Here is a 20,951-nt window from a genome sequence, read left to right as displayed (position 1 = left end):
CGGCGCCGCAATGTCAGTTCTTCGGGCTGACCTTTGCCGTAAGTTGAAGAAAGTCACAACCCCGTTTTCTGGTCGCCCCTTTAAAGCTGTTGGTGCACAAAAACATTGTCCCTACCGGTGTCTGTACTGCACGTATTGTCATTCAAGAAGTGTGTTACTGCGTGTGTCAAATTTCTGCTCTCACGACGTCATTCTTGGGTGGGACTTTTTAAATGCAACAGAGGCTGTTATCGACTGTGGACGTGCCGAAGTAGATTTCGCTAATCCACCTTCCCGACGACAACATTGCTGTGGACACCATCAAATTACCCCTCCTTAATGGCGTACGAATTCCTCCTTTTTCGTGTGTTCCTTTACCGGTTCAATCATCCAGAGTCTCGGCGTCTCCTCTAATGGTCTCCCCTTCCGCCGTTTTTTTTCGTAAGACAAGTATCCTTGTCCCTTTTTCTCTGCTTCGTCTTGACAATGGCACCGCATTTCTTATAGCTCTAAATATGTCTTCTCTTCCAATAATGCTTCCTGCAGATGAAGTCCTTGCTTTCGCTGAGCCATACAAATCTATCGAAGTATTTGATTTCGATAATTCTCTTTCTGAACGTTGTTGTCCATTAGCCCCGCAGCGAGAGGACGAGGACCGGTTCTTGTTAGCGACTATAGATAGCCACTCTGATTCGTTCCAAAAGACCTCAATTCCTGCCGTTCTACGCAATTTTAGCTCCATATTTGATCGCCCGCAATCCACCTTGGGACGTTCCACGTCGGTAGTTCACTACATCGATACGGGCACCGAAAATCCCCTACGTCAACGCTCATACCGAGTTTCAGCGTCTGAACGAAGCGTCATCGATAACCAGGTCACCGACATCCTTGACAAAGGTGTCGTCCCGCCCTCTACAAGTCCATGGGCGTCACCAGTCGTCTTTGTCAAGAAAAATGATAGCACCATAAGATTTTGTGTTGACTACCGGAGATTAAACAAGATCACCCGAAAAGATGTATACCCAATGCCAAGAATCGACGATGCCCTCGACTGCTTACAAGAAGCTGAGTACTTTTCTTCTCTAGACCTCCGTTCATGCTATTGGAAAATTTCTATGGCCTCCAACGATCAAGTAAAAACAGCTTTAGTAACACCCGATGGCCTGTATCAGTTCACCGCCATGCCCTTCGGCTTATGCAACGCGCCGGCAACATTCGAACGTACGATGGATGCAGTGTTGCGCTGCCTCAAGTGGAAAATATGCCTATGTTTTTTAGACGACGTAGTAATATTTTCAAACACGTTTGAGCAGCACCTGCGTCGATTAACCACCGTATTGCCTTGTCTCAGCAACGCCGGCCTTCAGCTTGAGCAGCACCTGCGTCGATTAACCACCGTATTGCCTTGTCTCAGCAACGCCGGCCTTCAGCTCAACGCAAAAAAAAAAAAAAAAAAAAATCGATTAGCAGTACGGCAAATTAAAGTACTTGGCCATCTCGTGTCCAAAGACGGCGGTCAACCCGACCCTAGCAAAATTCAGGCCGTTTCCGACATGCCCAGGCCAACCACTCAAAAAGAAACTCGAAGTTTTTTTGGACTTTGTTCCTAGTTTCGACGTTTTGTATGCGGATTCGCATCCATAGCGGCAACCCTGCATGATCTTCTAAAGAAATCCTCACACCCATTTTCTCGGACATCGCAGTGCGAGGCTGCTTTCAACCAGCTCAAAAATATTTTAACATCTGCCTGATACTTCCGCATTTTGATTCTACTGCCCCAACAGAACTTCGTACTGATGCCAGTGGCTTTGGAGTTAGGGCTGTGCTCGCACAAACCAAGGCAGGATTCGGCGATTATGTTGTCGTTTATGCAAGCGGGGCTCTCACAAAACCAGAAATAAATTACACCGTAACTAACAAAGAACGTTTGGCAGTCGTCTGGGAAGTTACCAAGATCCGCCCATATCTTTATGGTCGAAAATTAACCGGGTCGGCTCTGTCGATGGATGCTGCGGTTGCAAGAGTACGACTTCGTTGTTCTGCACAAATCGGGCCGCAAACATGGCGACGCCGATGGTTTCTCTAGTTGTCTCCTGCACTCTCAACGACCAGACCTACCTCACACAGATGAAGATCCTATGACCTTATTGGCGTTAAACATTGCCGACATGAAGCAAGAACAAGCAAGAGATCCTTGGATATCTAAAATTGCGGCTGTTGTTAGAGACCCTGCATCTTGCCCAAACCTCTCACTACGAAAACAGTCCAAGCATTTTTGCATTTGAAATGGCCTTCTCTACCGGCGCTCCTATTCGCCCGAAGGCTGCCATTGGCCTATTGCCATTCCCCGTCAATTGCGACGTGAGGTTTTAGAATGCCTTCACGATGACCCAACATGTGGTCACGGAGGTCTACTCCAGACCTACAATCGGGTACGCTCACGGTACTACTGGCCAGGGTTTTACGGAAGCGTCCAAAAGTTTTTGACCGCATACCTCCAATGCCAACATTCATTCATTTTTACATTCATCTCAAGGCCTGCATCAACCCATTTCGTGTCCAGAACGACCATTCGACCGTGTCGGAATAGATCGTTTTGGCCAACTTCCTCACTCCTCCTCTGAAAATCGCTGGATCATCGTCGCCATTGATCACCTAACGCGTTATGTTGAAAGCGCTGCTTTGCCTACCGACACATCGGAAATTGTGGCCAACTTTCTCTTGAACCAGGTTGTTCTCCGTCATGGTGCCCCGAACAAACTCCTCGGCGACCGCGGAACTATGTTTCGTTCTAAAATCATCCAAGAGGTCTTGCGAGCTTGCAGTGTCATACATCGAAAAACATCACCGTATCATCCGCAGACCAACGGCATGACCGAACGCTTCAACCAAACACTCGCCGATATGCTCGCCAAGTACATTTTCCCCGATCTAATTGGGACAAGGTTCTTCCGTTCGTAACCTTCGCCTACAGTACGGCCGTTCAAAGCAGTACTCAATTTTCACCATTTTTTCTTCTTTACGGGAGGCAGGTCTTTTCAACATTGGATCGCTTGTTATCTTATTCACCCGATCATTCTGAATGACTTCCACCCGCCGAAATCAGAGATCATGATGAACAATGCCGCTAGCTAGCACGAGCACGCACGACACACCTACATGGACAACAAAAACGCCGCGACGATGATACATCTCACTTAATTCTTTCACACCTGGCGATCTCGTCCTTTTGTGGATTGCATAACGCCAACCCGGTCTCTCCGAGAACCTCTTCTCAATCTACACAGGCCCATATCACGTGCTTCGTTAGACCTCAGCTGTTAACAACGAAATCAAGCCGCTCTCGCCACCTGCCGATCGCCGCCGACGTTCTCGCGAAACGGCCCATGTCAACCCCCTTAAACTCTACTGCCCCCCTACTGACCACACACAAGAGGTTCATTCGGGCAGAGCGCGCGATTAGCTGAATTCCCAACGGCCTTTCTCTCAACCTGGCTACCACTTTGCAAATAATAAACCCCCATCAGTTTGTAACATCGTTTCCTTACAATATATATATATACGAGGTGTGATCAGAAAGTTCCGGGACTGATTTCGTAGCGTAAAAAGAGAGGGCAGCACAGTGATGCGCGCTCAGCAGTCGATGAAAGGGACCTTCGTGTCTCGTTATATTAAAGGGAGCCGCTCAGTGAACATTTGGAGCTGCGTTTCACGAGTTTTCGTGACCACGTGCATGGGCACAATGGCGATTTTACGATAGACTACAAACCAGAGCGAGAGCGAACATCAATTTTGCGTCAAACTCGACAAATATTAAGCAGAGACCTTCGATGTGATTCAGTGATTCAGCAGGATTGTTTAAAAAAGCAGTGAATTTCGCGTAGTTTTTTAGGTAGCACTCGCGCTTCAGGAACGGCAGGTCATCGCTGAAAGAGGAAGAGCGGTAGGGCGGCTTTATCCGACCTCTCCTTGACTTCGGTGACGTTCTGCCATTCTTGAGGCGCGAGTGCCACTCAAAACACCTCGCACACCTCAGTTTTTTTTTACATAACCTTTCTAAATCATTTCAGTGGTCTCCGTTTTATGTTTGCTGAGCTTGACGTAAAATTGATGTTCGTTCTCCCCTTGGTTTGCAGTGTATGGAAAGATCGCGATCATGCTCGTGCATGTGGTCAAACAAACTAGTGCAGCGCAGCTCCAAATGTTCACATAGCTACGCCCTTTGGTTTAATGGGACACGAAGGTACTTTACTTTGACTGCTGCGCGCGCATCACTGTACTGCCCTCACTTTCTACGCTACAAAATCAGTCCCGGAACATTTTTGATCCCGTATACAGGTGAAGTAAGGTAAATAAAAAAAAAAAACAATGGGCCGGAAAAAGTTAATAAGTCAAAGATGCGTACTCTCGGAGTTACTACTTCGAAGTTTATTACAAAGTTTCGAGCGGGGACCACTCGAAACGTCGTAATAAACTTCATAATAAACTTCGCAATAAACTTCGTAATAACCTAGAGTTCATGAAGAGCGGTCCCCGCTCGAAACGTCGTAAGAAACTTCGAAGTAGTAATTCCGACAGTACGCATCTTTGACTTACAAACATATATATATATATATATATATGTATATATATTGTTTGTGTATCAGATGGAAAATATACGAAGTTGGAAGACGATACATACATTTTTTTTAAGAAAGTTGATCTTATATATTTTAAAAGTTCAGGTTCAATTTCAGAACAAAATATAGCCCTTTTTAACAGTTTCTGTGTTTAAATAAAAAAAAAACTTCAACGTTTATATTCGGCAAGCGGTAAGGCAGTGAGTAATCGAAACCATAATTTATAAAAATAAAACACGAGGCATTTTGTTATAAGTCCGCATCGAAGATGCCAAATATTTAGGTTCCTTGCATGTTTGTAACACGATAAAAATAATTACATAAACCTTAACTCGAGGAGCAATATATCTTCAAATAGCTTACAGCTATACGTGGGTGGCGTTTCAATGTAATAGTTTTCCTCGGCTAAAACTTTATGACATATTAAAATTGAGGCAAAATATTTGCATGCAACGAGTTTCGTCGTCGCATGGAAAGAAAGTTGGCAGTTCTGACATATCGGGCAATTTTGCCAAAAAGATACAATGGAGTATTTGACGCACTCTGCCAGGTGACACTTCAGAATTACGCCTGAAAAACGTTTGAGTATTGGCTTCTTTTTTTTTTTAGACATAGTTTTGTTCATTATTTGTCTTCAGCTACCACATATGCATTCAAACAAATCCGTAAAAGCCGCCCCCCCCCCCCCCCCCTTCCCCCCAACCAGGTTGGTAAAAGTTACTTCAAAAATGTGCTTAAGATACAGTTTGTAGGAAATTGCGTACCGACGCCGATTCGCCGTTTCCCACGTGGTCCGTCAACAACCCGAGTCCAGCCTGGTTCTTTCACGGGAGCGGGATTCCGCTCCCAGTTTATTCGTACAATAAAACACAACACTACAAAACACTCAATCTAAACTACAAATACAAGCTACATTACACAATTATTTACAAATGCACGTTCAGGCTAAAGCTAAACACAAAGGAGGCCCTTAGGCCTCGCGTCCCGCGATATCCTAGATCCGGTCGCCACCCACTTGCCTGCCAGTGCCTGCGTCGCGTCCGGAGTTCTTAGAGGCCTCTCGCCCCCTGCCCCACCGAGTATATCTATCGATGGGCGAGGAGGTTTCTCCTCGCCTGCCACGGGGGCGCCTGCAGCGCCCTCCAGTGGCTAGGAGAGAAAGCGGCGCATCGGGAGACGAATTCGAGATCCCGATTGACCCCGCGGCAACACGACCATGTGATCGTGTCGCGGCCAAGATTGGCCGACTGGTTTGATGGGCGCCCTCGTGAATTCACGGTGCGCCATACTCCCCTCTCCTAAAAATCGAAGTACGCCGGAATTCAGACGTACGGCTAGGCTGCTGGGAACACCGTCGCTTGGTTTGGCCTGGAGACCCCCCACACGCACACACACACCGCTGGTCCCATGGGTCGTCCTCACTGAGGTCCATCAGTTCGCCCGAGACCTGGGGTGCGCGGCCACCACACACCTCACAGTAGACTGTGTCGACTTCGGCTTGGCGGCGGCCTCCGGGGCAACGGGGTCCTTGAGCAGTGTGCCTGGCCACCATGAGACTGGCCCCTCCACAGAGTGGTGCACCGGAGAGGGACTGTGGTTGCGACCCAGCTGCGACCGCCCTCCCGGAACGATGCGGGGCTGGAAGTCCAGTGTCAATGAGAACTGCACACCGGCGTCCTGCGTGGCGTCGCGGACGTCCCACAAGGCTCCCCAAGCTGTGGTTCCTGCCGGGGAATACACTGCCAGAAGACGAGGAGTTCAGCCCAAGCTGGTGTTCGTCCAAACGGCGACTCATCCTCTCATCGTCTCCCAGGAGAGGATCACACCGAGCCGCGTCTCGAGGCAGCAGCCGCAGGGCCGATGACGCACAAGCTGGGAAAAGTCCAAGGCGCGCGCCCAGCGAGGGAGCAGTACCCCAACACCAACAGCAACGCCGCACAAACAAAAAAAAAAAAAGAAAAACATTCCACAGCAAAAACAGGAAACAAAAACTAACACTGAGGGTTCCGAGACACCCCTCCCCCACCCACAAAGAAAAACAAAAACACAATGCCGGGAACGCCAATTTCGGATCGTTCCCCCCTCTTCTTCCCTTTCCCGGGCCACGCACTCTACGAGGTTCCGATCCCATCGGGTTGCCTCCGGCTACGCGTGTTGTAGCTGTGCCGCGGTGGTCCCAGGAACTCCTGAGATCGTTGGTGCCCGCGAATGCCCCTTTGCGGCCGCTTGACCGGCTCATCCCCTTCTCTGGGGAAAAAGGGTTTCAGTTCGCCGATGTGAACTGTCCCGCGGACGAGATCAGAATTCTGGTCCCTCAGCGTGTATGTCAGTCGAGACTTCTTGGAATCGATGACAAAGGGGCCAACCCACTTGGGGGCCAACGCCGCCGAGAAGAACTTACTCGCATCGCTCTGCACGTGACTTCGCCGCAGAACGGTGTCGCCCACCTCGAACTGCGCATCGCGGTGCGCTTTGTCATAGGTGCTCTTCTGCTCCGCCCGCGCGCGAGCCCTGTTTCCGCGGGCGGCGTCCAGCGCCCGCGACAGTCGCTCTCTTGTGCGCGTCGCGAAATCCTCGTGCGAGGGCACCGCTCTGGCCGCGCTCTGTCGCGGGCGAAGAACCGCATCGGTCGGCGTAGAGAGTTCTCTGCCGAAGTTCAAAAGCGCCGGCGTGAACCCAGTGCTGCGGTTGAGGTTGGACCGCAATGCAAACGAAATCGAATCCAAGTGCAGATCCCAGTCCCGCTGCTTACGAGCATACGCCCCGAGCAGCGGCTTGATGTCGCGGTTCCGCCGCTCGGTCACATTTGCTTGTGGATGGTAACACGAAGTCTTACAATGCTTAATCCCGAGGGCCTGGCAGGTTGCCGCGAAGACTTTCGAGCAAAATATCGAGGCGTTGTCACTCACCAGTCTCTCGGGGAACCCGTAGCGACACCAGACTTCGGACAGCCTGCTCAGGACTCCCTTGGCTGTCACCTTCCGCATTGGAAACATCTCGACGAATCCGGTGAAGTGGCAAGTGACTACCAACACATGTTGATAGCCTCCGCTTGACCGCGGCAGGGGTCCCATCAAGTCGCAGGCCGCGATCTCCCATGGCCGCGTACTCACGATGGGCTCGAGCAGGCCGGGTGGTCTGCCGCCCCTGGGCTTGCGCTCTTGGCACACTGCGCAGCTACGGACATAACGGCACAGCTGCCCCTTCATGCCCGGCCAGGTAGCGAAACGGCGCAGCTTATGCCACGACTTCGGTGCACTGCCGTGACCGTCCGCATCGTGGTAGTGACGCAGCGCTGCCACTCTGAGATCGCGGGGAATCACGGTCTTGAACGACTCACTTGAATCGCTCTCTTCCGGGAAGTAGCGCAGCAGGACGCCGTCCCCATCGATCAGGTAAGATTCCAGCTCACCTGCTTCGATGTCTGACTCCTGGGCGATGGCACTTGGCCCTCTCGGTGTTCCGGAGTGCCGGAGCGTCTTTTCGCCCGTCTGGTCAGGATCCATCTCTTGCCTGAGCCGGTCGAAGATAGCGCGACAAAACGAATCGCTCTGCTGCGCTTCGTACAGTTCCGTTCGGTTGAACGCCGGTCCCAGTGAGGTAATCGCCTCAGCCAGCTGCGCGACGCCGCCACAGTGGGGAGCGGAGCGCGAGGCGGGATTTCCCGTCTCCTGGGGGATGGCCCCGCCTCCGTAGTCTGCTGCCTCGCGCGGTGGGGGATCCACGGGTGCGCGGGAGAGGGCGTCGGCCACCACATTTGTCGTGCCCTTCCGGTACCGAATTCGGTACTCGTACTTCTGCAGTGTCAAGGCCCAGCGCGCCAGTCTTCCGGCGGGTTCCTTGATTCGGGAGAGCCACGCGAGGGCCATATGGTCCGTCTCGATCGTGAATTCCGTCCCCTCGACATAATGATCGAACTTCTTAAGAGCAAAAATGATGGCGAGGCATTCGCGCTCACTCACCGTGTAGTTCTTCTCTGCCGGGTTCAGCGCCCGGCTGGCAAATGCCACCGGGCGGATCTCTCCCTCGGTCTCCTGCAAGAGCACCGCGCCGAGTCCCTGGTCGCTGGCGTCCGTCTGGATCGTGAAGGGCCTATTCAGGTCTGGCAGTTTGAGGGATGCTGTACGCGCCAAGGCCTCGGTCAGCTGGAGGAACGCCTCCTCCTGCGGCGCCTCCCAGCTCCAGGGAGCCGCTTTCCTCAGCAATTGCGTGAGGGGTGCCTGCATGGCGGCGCAGTTCGGGATGTAGGCTCGGTAGTATCCTATCATGCCGAGAAAACGGCGCACTCCCCCGACATCGGTAGGGACTGGGAACTCCAAGATCGCCCGCAACTTGTCCGCGTCGGGGGAAACTTTTCCTCTCTCGATCCGGAATCCCAACAAGCTGATCTCAGAAGCTCCAATTTGGGCTTTAGTCGGGTTAAGTGTGAGGCCGGCCATCCGCAGTTTGCGCAACACGTCCTCGAGGTGACGAAGGTGGTCCTCGAAAGTTTCCGAGTACACAATGATGTCGTCCAGGTACGCGAGCGCGTGCTGCCACTTGGCATCTCCGAGCACCCCGTCGATCAACCGCTGAAATGTCATCGGTGCACCTGTTAATCCGAACGGCATCCGAGTGAACTCGAACAAGCCTCGGTGACACACGAATGCAGTTTTGCTTTCGTCGCCCGGGCTCATCTCCACTTGGAGGTAGCCTTTGCTTGCGTCGAGGGTAGTGAAATACTTCGCCTTCCCCAGATTCGAGATGATTTCTTCGATGCTCGGAAATGGATACGCATCTTTTACGGTCACCGCGTTCAAGCGCCGATAATCGACGCAGAGTCTCGATGTTCCGTTCTTCTTGGGCACCAAAACCACCGGGAATCCCCAGGGGCCTGATGACCGGCGAATGATTCCCGACTTCAGGAGCTCATCGACTGCGGCATCTATCGCTTTTCGCTTCGCCAGGCTCACAGGACGCGGATTGGACTTCCAAGGGCGTGCGTCCCCAGTTTCAATGCGATGTTGCACCTGCTTAGTGCAGCCCGGCTGTTCGGTGAACATTTCGTCAAAGTTGTGCAGCAAAGCCGCCAACCTCTCTCGCTCTGGTCGAGACAGTCCATCGGCATTGGCCAACGGGTGGCCCATTCCGTCGCAGTGCTCGGCGGAGCTCGGAGTTGGGTGACTCATGGCGTCGTCGCGGTCGGTTCTTTCCTGTTCTGTCGCTTTTCCCAGCGCTGCCGCCATGGCCCCCATGGAGTGCTCTCGGAAACTTGAAAGGGGTGCATGTGCCCCCTCTCGGTACCCGCCACTTGCCACGTCAATGATGATGCCGGTGTGGGCCAGGAAATCCCGTCCCAGAATGATGGGCACTGTCAGCCCGGCCAAATGGACGAACCGCTGTCTCTGCGCCCGTTGATTCCAACGTACCACGAGACGCACTGCTCCCCTCGAGGTCGTCGACCCACAAGCCAACTGGAAAGTGATCTCCCCATGCCTCACCCGAACGGACTTCTGTTGGAGATGCCTGAGGACCTCGTCCCCAATTAGCGACGCACTAGCCCCGCTATCCAGAAGAGCTGCGAACTCCTTTCCCGCCACCGTCAGGGAAATAAATGGGGCCGCGGTGCTTGTCACTGTTCCGACTCGATACGCCGTCGGCACGCACACAGTCGATGGGGTGTCGGGGACCCGCTCGTTGGTCTGTTTCGCCGCCGATAACTTTATCGGCGGCCTCCTCCGTTTCCCGGTATCTCCCTTGTGCAGTCGCGCCTATAGTGCCCGATTTCGTGGCACCGAAAGCAGCGGCCTCGCCAACCTGGGATAGGACTCTCCCCAGTGGGACGTGCGATGCGCTCACCCCTTTGTGGCAGCGGGTCGGCGGCAGACTGCTCCTGGGCTGCGGCGATCCGTGGTGCGCCGGTCGGCCGGAATTCCGCCGCGTGGACGGCCGCGCTCCCTCCTCGGCGTGATCCTGGCTCCAAGGCGTCATCCGTGAGCTCCCAGGGATTCCCGCTCGGCTCCCCGCTGGCCGCCGCCATTGCGGCTTCCCCCCGTCGACACCCACGTGGCACCGGCCCGTGCCACGCGCATCGGGGTTCGAGCGTGTCGATTGGTGCTGGGGGAAGGTGGTACCTGCGCTCCGCCAGTATGTCGGCCTGAACCTTGCGTGCCTCCTGTGCGAGCTCACTCAGACTTCCGAATGGGCGCCCACGCAGGTACCGCGAAAAGGTGGGATGCGCCTGCCTCACCACCCGCTCGACCTGCTCCTGGTTCGTAGCATTCGGATCGGCGATCTGCAGGAGTTCCTGCATTGCCCGCAGGTACTCAGCAAAGGGCTCAGCGGGAGCCTGCGTTCTTTCATCCAGTTCCCTGCGCATTCTTGGCAGGTAGTCTGCCGGCAAGAACTCTTGTCGGAAGAGGGCCGTGAACTCGTCGAGAGTTCCGGCTGACTCGCCCACCAGGCGATGCCACCTGGCTGCTGGGCCTACAAGAGCCACCGGCAGAACTCTGCCTAGCGTCTCCTTCTCTGTCAGGCCGGTAGCCTTCCGATATCGCTGGATTTCCAGCAAGAAGTCGGTCGCGCTCAGAGCTCGATCGCTGTGTCCGCTGTACTCCGGCACCGGAATGCGGATGAGGGTTTTTGGCGACGGCGTTTCCCTCTGCATGCTCTGTAAGGCCTGAGCGAACGCCGCAACCAACGCCGTGGATTCACGGGACATCTCCGTGCTCTGCGGCATAGACACTACTGGCGATACCGTCGGCGTTTCCGGACTCAGCCCTACGGTCATCTCCGCGGCGTTCCCCTCCGCCAACCCCGAGAGCCGTCGCTCTTTTTCCGCTTGTGTCGTCGCGACGTCCGCCAAAAACATTAAATCTGTTAGCGCGAAATTACCCGCGGCCATCCCGAACACTTGTTTGGACGTGCTCTTTCCACCTTCACAGTGCCGCGGTATAGACCCGCCAACCAGGGGGACCGCCCCGCGTGAACTTTCACGCAGTGTCGTCGACGGACGTTGCGACCGTAATTACGGCTCGCCAGCCCCAACGTTGATGCGCCATTTGTAGGAAATTGCGTACCGACGCCGATTCGCCGTTTCCCACGTGGTCCGTCAACAACCCGAGTCCAGCCTGGTTCTTTCACGGGAGCGGGATTCCGCTCCCAGTTTATTCGTACAATAAAACACAACACTACAAAACACTCAATCTAAACTACAAATACAAGCTACATTACACAATTATTTACAAATGCACGTTCAGGCTAAAGCTAAACACAAAGGAGGCCCTTAGGCCTCGCGTCCCGCGATATCCTAGATCCGGTCGCCACCCACTTGCCTGCCAGTGCCTGCGTCGCGTCCGGAGTTCTTAGAGGCCTCTCGCCCCCTGCCCCACCGAGTATATCTATCGATGGGCGAGGAGGTTTCTCCTCGCCTGCCACGGGGGCGCCTGCAGCGCCCTCCAGTGGCTAGGAGAGAAAGCGGCGCATCGGGAGACGAATTCGAGATCCCGATTGACCCCGCGGCAACACGACCATGTGATCGTGTCGCGGCCAAGATTGGCCGACTGGTTTGATGGGCGCCCTCGTGAATTCACGGTGCGCCATAAGTTACAGTTACTCATACGAAAAGGTACCTAGGTACGTAACTAGGTACTGACTCAAAAAGAGTACCTAGGTAGGTACAGTTACTTTAGATATACTTACTTTATTTTCCCCGAATCCGTGAATATATATTGGAAGTAAAGTTTTTAATACTATGGTTAAACACAAAAACGAGTTCGATAAAAGTGTTTTATTGGTGTCAATGCGAGAAATAAGAAAAACCGTATTCACATGAGCCGGTGCTGACATCGAAGGGCCCAGAATACGTCGGCCGCATGAAGAAACGCATGAGTAGAGAGCATATTTGAGTGCGATTTATTGAGTGGAAACTGTATTATATCCGGCGATGTTACATTTCTTTATGGGTGTAATTATAATTCATTTTCAGTTTTATTTAATATTGTAGTTATGGCAGAAGAGCCACCATCTGGACAAGATACTTTGCAACAGAAACTGTGCACATCTTTTAAGTTATCTCTTCTCTTGTATAGCTCTCAGAGGAGCTTCAAATACGCAATGAAGTCAATTTTGGTTTGATATGAAAGCAGGTCGCTATTTTCCCTAAACGTACTTCCGAAGCGATTCAATAAATTGGTGTCGCTTGAACGGCATCGCTAATCCACCGTTCGCTCAAATGAACACCGCCACTCGCTAAAGCGACGTTCGATGAAAAATCATGGACGGGGCTTCGTTCGCTAAAACGTCATTCGATCAAGTCAGTTCCTCGAAGATCGTACCGAACTCAACGTTTATCACGGCACATGGTAGTGTGTTAATACTTCAAGATTTATAGTTTATATAATTTTGATGAAGTGAATAAAAAAGCACTTGTAAAAAGTAACTTTACAAGCAGAATGCTGCTTTTGTGGGCCAGCTCTTTATTTTCTTACTTGATCTGAAAATAAGAATTGAATTGAATTGAAAAAATTGAAAGGACGCGATTGGAAGTCCCCCTTCCAATCGCGTACGTGTCCCCTACATTAGCCGCACCAGCGAGACCCTTTCCCGCGTCCTCGGTCGCTACGGGATTGCGGTGACTCATAAGCCCCTGTCGACAATCGGTCATCGCCTCCCCCTCCCGAAGGATCGGCCCCCCAAAGAAAGGGCCCAAGGCTTGGTCTACCGCGTACCATGCAAAGACTGCCCGGCTTCATACGTTGGCGAAAGTAAGAACTTTGCAGAGAGGCTTACGGCGACACAAATATGACGTCCGGAAGAAGGATATGGAGGCGAGCGCCCTCGCGGAGCACGCAGAAGAGGCCGGCCACACTGTCGACTTCAAGGGAAGCACCGTGCTGGCCTTGGAGAGGAAGTGGCGAAAGCGGCTCTTCGTTGAGTCCTGGTTTATCCAGCACACAAAGGGGAACGTGAATCGTTCTTCGGGCTCCCTGCCCAGCAGCTACGCCTCGGGACTGCGTGACGTGAGCAAAGCCCCCTACATCCGTATGTACATTTAGGCGACACGTGTTCTTTTCTTTTCGTCATTGAAATATGTGTAATTGGCCTCTAAAATCTCCAATAACAGCGCACAGGCAATTTTATATTTTTAACGCGTCGGTGGTTTTGTTGTGCATGTGTCTCGCCATTTGGCTCAGGACGATTTTCGCGTTTTGTTCTGCCCACATTTGCTGGAGAAGTGAGCTCGGAGATTAGGCAACTGCCCCTTTGCACGAGAACTGGCGCAGCCGTGCGCGTTTCAAACAAAGCTCGTGAAGAGAAAAACGAGCAGAGGGACCAAGGACGTCAAATTCAGGATATAGACGCTTTACACACGCGCCAAATTACAGCGCCATTGCTGACCTTCTCTTGTCTTACCGAGATGCCGAGCAACTGATACGGTAGTTGACGATCCTCTACAAAGGTGGGCGCATTAGAAAAGGACACAGTTGAATCTAATCTGGCAATAACCTGGCCTGCTATGGTAATGATGAAGTGAAATAAACGAAATAAGAGGAAACAAAAACTGAAGGTCAGTTGTGGCGGCGTCCATGCACAGCTGCTGCAAAGCGTCTATAGAAATAACAGAGAAAGCACAAAAGCACAATACAGAACAAGGAGTAACAAGTATAAAAATTGAAAGCCGCTTACAACTCCCTGTAACGCCGAATTAGAGCGCAGCTCTTGAGGAGGAGGAGAGAAGGGCACTGGGTGGGTTAAACTAACCAGGGGGGGTCACGTGACCTTGGGGGTCACGTGACCTTGAAGGTCACGTGACCCCCAATGCCGATGATGTCATCACTGACGTCACTGATGACGTCAACAGTGACGATGCCGATGCGGGTACCGATGACGTCATTAGTGACGTCACTGATGACTTCACCAGTGATGGTGACGATGACGATGCGAATGTCGGTGACGTCATCAGTGACGTCGCTGATGACGTCATCAGTGATGATGACGATGACGATGGGGATGTCGGTAACGTCATCAGTGATTATGACGATGTGGATGCCGGTGACGTCATCAGTGATGATGACGATGACGATGTGGATGCCGGTGACGTCATCAGTGATGATGACGATGACGATGTGGATGCCGGTGACATCACCAGTGATGATGACGATGACGATGTGGATGCCGGTGACGTCATCAGTGGTGATGACGTCATCAGTGATGACGATGACGATGTGGATGCCGATGACGTCATCAGTGATGATGACGATGACGATGTGGATGCCGGTGACGTCATCAGTGATGATGACGATGACGATGTGGATGCCGGTGACGCCATCAGTGATGATGACGATGACGATGTGGATGCCGGTGACGTCATCAGTGACGATGACGTCATCGGGGGGTCACGCGACATCGGCGGGGGTCACGTGACCTCGGGGGTCACGTGACATCGAGGAGGGGGGTCACGTGACCTCGAGGAGGGGGGTCACGTGACCTCGAAAAGGAGGGTCACGTGACCTCGAGGAGGAGGGTCACGTGACCTCAGGGGAGTCACGTGACTTCGGGGGGTCACGTGACCTCGGGGGGGTCACGTGCCCCCCACGAGGTCACGTGACCCAAGTGGGGGGCTCGCGCGGTGCATTATGGGACATTTTCCATGATGCACCGCGCGGTTACGCCGACGGCGACGGCGACGGCGACGCCGACGCCACTCAAGCCGGAAACAGGCCCCTAAGAGCTGCGCTCTAAAATACCCCACTTTATCGAAGCGCCACCACACACGATTTCTCGCATTGATGTACAGGCCTGGAAGGCGATCCCACCGCCATCTGTTGGTCCAGAATCACAATAACCAAGGGTGGGGTTGCACCTTAAATGTACACACCCCACGTTCAAATTCCTTATTCTCAAGATAGATTATTAAAACGCACGTAAATAATGAAAGACGTTTACAACTTGCTGTAACGCCGATTTAGAGCGCAGCTCTTGAGGAGGTGGAGGGGAGGTTACTGACGGGAGGGTAGGCCCCTCCTCCTCATTCATACCCCTCCCCTCCTCCTTCTTTCAGACGCGAAACGCGCGTCATCACCTGACATCTCGGCATGGTGCCGAAACGTCACTGTGCCGATACGTCACGAGTGACGTTTCGGCGCGGTGCATTTATTTTATTTATTTATTTATTATACCCTCAGGGCCGAAGCATTACAGAGGGGGTGGGCAACGGAAGTACAAAAAACGCTGAAAATGGTTAGTCCGGCACAGATCATGAATAGTAACTTGTTAAAGCTTCTTTAAAGAGGACAAAATCGCCAATGGACGCAATGGGTGAGGGAAGGCCGTTCCAATCACGAGATGTTTTTGGGATGAAAGATTTGAAAAAAGAATTTGAAATGGAAGTGGGTATACCAACTTTGCAGCAGTGATCGAGGCGAGAGGATACGTAGATGGAGCACTGATTAGTTGTTCTTTCAAGAGTGAATTGGCATAGTAAATTTTATGGAATAAACTGAGACGGGAGATAGTGCGACGAGTGGAAAGAGGGGGCAGTGAGAGACTAGCTTTCATGGATGTGACGCTTGATGTACGATGGTAGTTTGATAATATAAAACGTGCTGACCGGTTTTGGATGGCTTCAAGCGCTGATATGAGGCTTTATGTACCGGGATCCCAGACCGGGCATGCATATTCAAGTTTTGGTCGCACCGCGCGGTGCATTATGGGACGCTTCCCATAATGCACCGCGCGGTTACGTCGACGCTGACGGCAACGCTGATGGCAACGCCGCTCAAACTGGACACCGGCACCTAAGAGCTGCACCCTAAAATGCAAGAAAGGGTCAACCAGAACATTCACTAAATGCACTATAAAACCCAGCAGACACTCGATTTCCGGGACAAGCATCTAACTTCCGGTGGCTTCACCCGCGCCCGACTCGGAGCGCGGCTACGCGCCATCCAGCCCCTTACAGTACAGGTCAGTGGTCCTTCCAATCCACTATACAGTGTTTTCTTTTTGTTTCTTTTTTTTTAACTGATATGTAGAGCCCTGCACGGATAAGTTTGATCATCCGCATCTGATCCGTATCCCCTTCCGCAAAGCTTTTAAATAATTGTATCCGCATCCGATCTGCATCTGCAGACTTTGTATCCGCATCTGAACCGCATCCGCGAAATTCGGAACACCATTCGACCCCTCAATCCGTACATTAATTTTATATCATGAAATCAAGCAATAAAAAACATTTTTAAAAAGCATCTGGATGGTATTTTATAAGCCGTGTGCTTACCTTTGTGCAAATAACTCATGTCAAAATTGCGGTGAAATTAATTTTATTATGTTTTATTTGATTGTATTCATAAAATAAGCGGTGATGTTTCCAGAGACATTTGCATCGCTTGAAAGATGATCGCAGTTATGAGATCGTCTTCTTGAGAGTCCGTGACACTGACACTCTGTCCAGAAGATGCGCTCAAAAGGAAGGACATCGTAATCTTCTTTTCCTTTTTTCTTTGTCAAACACCCTTCAAGCAGACGCATATTTTATAAACATGAAAATTAACGAAGGAGAGACTATTGTGTCATTTTATTTAAACAAAACAATAAAAAAGAGGGAGAGGAAAGTTACTCACCGCAGCAAAGTACTCGTGAATATGTGGTAAAGCGCAAGAACACCACTGACAAAATATCACAATGGCAACACCTATCGGTGCTTTTTTAAACGCGAACCCTCAGCTGCATGCTCGGAACGATTTACTTAAAAACAATTCAGTGCCAACAGTCGAGAAAAAAAAAATGCGCGTTCACACAACGTTTCACTTGTGGACGTTGCAGTGTGGAAGAAACAGAATGTCGTCAACATGGACGGATTCAGACTGGTTTGCCTTTCTAAAATTAATAGCCGCTACTGAGAATTCTCTTTCTGTTGGTACACTTGATACTGGGGTGGCATGCACGAACTGCGCTGCAAGAATGAGGTGCGGCAGTTCGTACTGGCTCAAGTTCCACCACTCCAGAGGATTGAATTCAGTATCCTCGATCTACTGCAAAGATGCCACTTGCAGGTTTCTTCTACTTTCTTATAGCTTGTACGTTTTGGGTTTCTTTTGCTCAAAGAACGTTTTCTGCTCTTTCCCCGAAAAACAAAATCACGCTTTCCCAGGACGACTAATGCTCCTGCATTCTTTACTTTTTTTAGGGACAGCCTTTTTGGCGAGAAAGAATGCTCAAAGCATTCTTTGGAGGGAAACAAGTCTTTCTTGACGAAAGAAAAATTTTCTCCCCGATTGGCACCTTTGATCAAAGAGAGTAGTTTTCTTCCGCAATACATTTGATGATGCATTTCATGGTATCACTGACTAATTCAATCTACACTGTGCTATCGCACACGGTTATAGGCCACCTCGACAAAACTGTAGATCCGGATCCTGCATCCGCCAGTTTACGGCGGTTATTCGTGGATATGCAGGGCTCTACTGATATGCATTGCCCCAGTGGTATGCGGGTGAATCACTTATTTTAGGAAATGGCGGCGAATTTTGGATGGAGTCAGGTGGCCACAGAGTACAGTATTTATTTTACTCTAGCTTATGAACTATTCAACACAATAAACTCAAAAACGAATTATTTGTATCGGTCTTATAGCCGCCATTACTTCACTCAGAAGAATAACCGGAGGACGTCTTGAGAGACGATAGTGCATTTTCACATGACTATCCGTCATTTTTTTTTTTAAAGGCCGGTGAACTCTTATACTCGACCTCAGAGGCTGTGTACAGTATTGGGAAAGCCAATGACACAATCGCGTGGTTCTTGAAAGAACTAAATTTCACCGAGACCAAATTAAGGTGATGTACTTTAAAATCGGGAGTTGTGCTTCCCTGGGAAAGTACCGAAAAAAAAAAACACTTTATGTAAAGTACAAGTACACACTCAGAGAATGTACTTTAAGTAAAGTACAATTTTTCTAAACCAACTTAAAGTAGTACTTTAAGTACAATGTACTTACAGTACTTCCCAACACTGGCTGGAGTGGTCTGAATGTGCCAAGATTCAAGGAAAAGCCTCCGGCGGAGGTTAGTTACGATGCCCAGGATGCGTGCGTTAAGAAAGTCAATGCGATGGTCATTCTTTTTCACAGTGTTCAACAACCGCGCTGCGCTCTTGGTCGAAGTTGCATCAATCAGCCTCGTGATGACGAATCCGTTCATGATCTAATGCAATTAAATGTAAAGTTGCAAACGAGCTGGACAAGAATGACGAATTCGTCATTCTTGTCCAGCTCGCTTGCACCTTTGCATTTAATTGCATTATATCATAACCTTAAATTGCAAGCTTCACCCTTGTCGGTGGTAGACGGGTGGCGGCTGATAAAACCCGTTTGCTCTACTGATGTCTAACCCCTGGTTAGCTCAATTGGTAGAGCGCTCCACCTGTAATGGAGAGGTCCCGGGTTCGATACCCGGACCAGGCGGATTTTTTCGGTCGCTCACCAGTCACTTAGCTGTGTTTGGAGTTTTGTGTTTGTCCTTTGTCCTTTTTGTTCCCCTTCTCCAGGGATTATTTTCGCCGTTCATGATCGTTCTTTGTTTCGCAGATGTACGAGGACGGGCACTCCGCGCAGGGAATGTCGTACCCCACACCTTGCGATTTCTCTTTAGGTGGCCGATCTTTTGGTCGTAGCATAAAGCGTCCAGTGCATGGTTCAAATTGGCTTGTGGACCATCTGAATGCCCTCCTTCGCTAGCAGCCGTGCCAGAGCTTCACTTGTTCCCTTGACGAAGAGGACGCTGATGCGCGTGATTGGCCGGCGCTGCCGGCCAATCGGGTTTGGCCGGCACTGCATCGCGCTGCATCCTAATGGCTGCAGCGCGCGGATATGGGGGATGGCTTTTATCACTAGCTGTAGCGAAAAAAAAAAACGAAGACGAAGTATTAAAGCAAGCAAGTTGATAGTCATCGATCTTTTCCTCTCTCAGTTCTTCTAATTTGTAACTGTTCAGCTTGCCTTAATCAGTATAATTGTAGACGAAGAAGCTACTTGCAGGCTTCTTTTACCTTGTTTTGGCCTGTCCGTTTTTTTTTTTTTTTTGCATAAAGAACATTTCGGTTTTTTCCCTGCCAAAAAAAGAAAAAACAAAAAAAAAACACGCTTCCCGGGACGACTGATACAACTGCATTGTTTACTTTTTCTACGGACTGTATTTTTGGCGATATACAGGGTGAAACAAGGAGACGGTAGGCTCTTTAAATCGACCGGAAAATTCGGTTTCTTAACCTATCGCGCTACGACTTTGTGCAGCGTTGCCCACAGATGGTGCATTTTTTTGGTAAAATTTGCAAAGAGCGAACTTACCTGAGCAAAAAGTAAAGAAAGAAAAAGGCTTAGCTCCTATTAAAGCCCCTTGATAAAAGCGTTTTTTACAAGTACCGCCAACCATTGTTGTGGAAGCGTGCGAGACACGTGACATGAGCGGGTGCTCCGCCGCCATTCGCTTCCAAGGCCCGCTCATTTCAGTGCTGCGCCGCCATTTGCTTCCAAGGGCCGCTCGAGACATGGGCCTCGAGCACTCGCGCATTTGACGCTACTTGCAAGACAAACGCAAACACATCGAGGGGCTTTAGCTCCTATGGAAACGCAGCGACGCCACCGGTCTGCAAACAACGCGGCGCCGTTTCGCACGGGAGACAGGAGATGGCGCAAGCGGTCGCGACGCCAACTGCCACCAACGAACGAGCAGACGACGCCGAGAGCCGCGGTAGTTAGCAGACAAGGAACTGCAGTTCCCCGTTGTTACCGCGTCTGTTTTTGTTTCTGCGACTGTCGCCGCCTGCGGAACGCGCGTCGCTTGAGTCGGAAAGATTATCTGCTAAAGACGCCGGCTCTCGGCGTCGTATGTTCGTTCGTTGGCGGCGTTCGTTGCGCCATCTCTTTTGTCCCGTGCGAAACGGCGCCGTGTTGTTTGAAGACCGGTAGCTTCGCTGTGTTTCCATAGGAGCTAAGCCTTTTTCTTTCTTTACTTTTTCCTGAGGTAAGTTCGTTCTTTGCAAATTTTACAAAAAAAAAAATGCAACATCTGTGGGCAACGCTGCACAAAGTCGTAGCGTGATAGGTTAAGAAACCGAATTTTCCGGTCGATTTAAAGAGCCTACCGTCTCATTGTTTCACCCTGTAGAACGTTCTAAAGTAATCTTAGGTGATAATCAAACCTTTGTTGAAGTAGAGAACAGTTTTCTCCCGATTGGCAGCTTTGCTCTAAGATAGTAGCTTGCCTCCGCGACACAATCGATGATGCACCTTATAGTAATACTGACTTATTCACTCTACACTCTGCGGTCGAACACGTTTATGGGCCGCCTCGGCAAAAATGGATCCGGACCCGC

General features: G+C 50.9%; 1 pseudogene; it reads right to left on the bottom strand.

Annotated features, from left to right (window-relative positions):
- Positions 1–1,304: 1,304 nt before the first annotated feature.
- On the bottom strand, positions 1,305–11,481 carry LOC120846324 (annotated as a pseudogene).
- Positions 11,482–20,951: the final 9,470 nt, after the last annotated feature.

Source organism: Ixodes scapularis, unplaced genomic scaffold (assembly GCF_016920785.2).
Source record: "Ixodes scapularis isolate PalLabHiFi unplaced genomic scaffold, ASM1692078v2 PGA_scaffold7__128_contigs__length_106722199, whole genome shotgun sequence".
In the NCBI taxonomy this organism is placed as follows: domain Eukaryota; kingdom Metazoa; phylum Arthropoda; class Arachnida; order Ixodida; family Ixodidae; genus Ixodes; species Ixodes scapularis.
The sequence above is the reverse complement of the archived record's forward strand: the minus strand, read 5'-3'. Positions and strand labels throughout refer to the sequence as shown.